Source organism: Theobroma umbraticum, unplaced genomic scaffold (assembly GCF_002168275.2).
Source record: "Theobroma umbraticum cultivar Fairchild unplaced genomic scaffold, ASM216827v3 scaffold_146.0, whole genome shotgun sequence".
NCBI lineage: Eukaryota > Viridiplantae > Streptophyta > Magnoliopsida > Malvales > Malvaceae > Theobroma > Theobroma umbraticum.
The window spans coordinates 336,730-339,383 of NW_018397265.1; the positions used below are offsets into that span (position 1 = coordinate 336,730).

General features: G+C 31.8%; 1 non-coding gene across 1 annotated transcript; it reads left to right on the forward strand.

Moving 5' to 3' along the window:
- Positions 1–2,313: 2,313 nt before the first annotated feature.
- On the forward strand, positions 2,314–2,424 carry LOC149526773 (small nucleolar RNA R71). Its single transcript, XR_016351656.1, has one exon. It is a non-coding gene; the product is annotated as a small nucleolar RNA R71 (small nucleolar RNA).
- The last annotated feature ends 230 nt before the right edge of the window (positions 2,425–2,654 follow it).

The following is a 2,654-nucleotide window of genomic DNA, read 5'->3' on the forward strand; positions in this document are numbered from 1 at the left end:
TATCTTTCCCAATTCAATTCCTATATGTCTATGCAAATTAAATTGAATAAAAATTCATTAAGTTAGTGCTCTAGTCCTGGCAACATATGACTTTTAGGCATGTATCTACCCCATATGCAAATCAAACCACCTAATTAACTAAGTGTATTTGATCATACGCTATTCTATTCAAGGTTTACCTAAATCTTTATTGTCAAAGTTTAACTTAGATTTTCAATTCAATCTAATTGGTCACCAATCAATTAGAAGCATTAAGAATAAAATAGAATAAATAACTTAAATCCATTAAACATAAGCAAAAGAGAGATAAATAAATTAGACTACGTATTGAGTTTAATAATAATCTTAAATAAATAGTTTAGTTTCTTATCAATTTAAACATCATCATCAAATTAAGTTCAATCATCAAAACCAGAACCAAGAAAATAAAATAACAACAAAAAGATAAAAGGAACCTAAGAGTTCAAATCTTGATCTCCAAATTTTTCTTGAATTCTTCAATTTCTTCTTTAGCTCAAATGAGACATTTCTTTAATGATTTCAGGGCTTGGATTTTAACTCTTAGTAGAAATCAATCCCAATGAGGAATTCCTCATCAAACTACGTGAGTCTTGGCCTCGACCAATTAATTAGTAGAAATCGTAATTGCTCTAGGACTTTTACAATTCTTCATACTTAATAAGATTTTTGACCACCTTCTAGGTTGAAATGGGATAAGTGATAATAAAAATTTTTATATATTTTTCTCTTATCTTTCCAATGGTTTAAGAATCATCTCATTTGGAGCTCTATAGAGAGAGTTATGATCAAAATACCAAGATATGTGCAATAAAAGTCTACACCTTGAAATTGCTTCTCCTTCTTCCATTAAAATTCTTCCTTCATTAAACACCTACAAAAGCACAAATAAATCAATAAGAACCTATTTTAATCACATTAACACCAAATTAAGCATAAAATTAACTAAGATTAGATTGACTCAATAAAATTAACTAATTTAAAATAATTTAAATAAAACTTACTAATTTCTATGCATTACTACAAGAACCAAGCTATATTACTATCAAAATTAAAATAACTTTATATCAAAAAGTTATTAGTAGAAAAAGGCATAATTGAAACACCAACACCCAAATCACACAAAGCTTTTGCAAATTTAACACTACTAATAGTACAAGAGATATAAAAACTCTTTTGATCCTTAAGGTTTGGTGGAAGCCTGTCTTGGATTATAGCACTACACTCCTCAGTAAGTGTAACTATCTTAAACTCTTCTGATTTTCACTTTTTGATCAACATGTCTTTCAAAAACTTCACATAGCTTGGCATGTTTTCCAAAGCTTTAGCAAAGGGGATATTAATATGAAGCTTTTTAAATACCTCAAAGAGCCTTTAGAATTGCTTATCAAGTTTCTATTTCTAAAAACACTGAGGAAAGGGTGGTAGTGGTGGGCTTGCTTTTGTATCATTCTCTTGAAATTGCTTGTCCACATTCTCAACCATTATCTCATTCTCAACAGGCTTATCTTAAGCTTCAACTTACTTGCTATTACTGCTTACTTGTTTTTCACTCCTAAAGGTGATTGCATTGCAATGTTCCTTTCCTTTTCTCCTAAGATTAGCTTCCATGTCACTAAGTAAGGTACCTTAAGGCCTATTGTTGATGGTGTTGGCAAGTTGCCCAACTTGAGTCTCAAGGTTTCTCAATGAGGCTGCTTAACTATGAATGAGAGCATCAGTTTTAGCCATGTACTACATAAGCAACTCTTACATAAATGATTTCTTTTTTGGCATAGAAGGTTTCACTTACTATTGAAAACTAGGAGGTATGTTAGGCCTTGGAGTTGAAAATGTCCCTTCATTATTACCTCAAGAAAAGTTTAGATGGTTCCTCCACCAAAGATTTTAAGCATTGGAATGAGGGTTGTTCTATTGTCTATTCCCCACTAAATCGATTCTGAACTGCCAGAACACTGATCACTTACATGCCCATTTCAACAATAATCATAATATATAAATGGACTTTGAATTGAAAGAATAGATTGAACTTTAAAAGAATCAAATTTCTTAGTAATTGCAACTACTTGTGTTGTTAATGCATAGATAACATCAAGCTCATGAACACTAGCTACTCTTCTAGTCATTGCTTTCTCAGATGGCCATTAATAATTATTTGATGCCATTTTTGCCAATAAATCATATGCCTCATAAATAGACTTCGCCATTAAAGCTCCTCCAGCTGCTACATCACTAGTAGTTTAAATATGACCAATTAAACCATTATAAAATGTTTGTACCTAAAAACACTTTGGTAAACCATGATGAGGGCAGCGTTAAAGTAAATCCTTGTATCTCTCCCAAACCTTGTACAATGATTCACAGTCAAGTTGCATGAAACAAGTAATATCATTCCTCATAAAGTTTGGAATGTGAGCATTTGGGTCATCATTAGGTAGACCCTTAAACTATACTAAAGTTTGGAATGTGAGCATTGGGTCATCATTAGGTAGACCCTCAAACCATTCCAAATGCTCGAATGCAATCCTTGCACTAACGGAACAACATAATCTCTCAAAGATCAATTATCCTCCCCTAATTACTATTGAATTTGCTGCTCCCTTGTTTAGCCATTAGTTTTATGTGAGTTGAAGTTT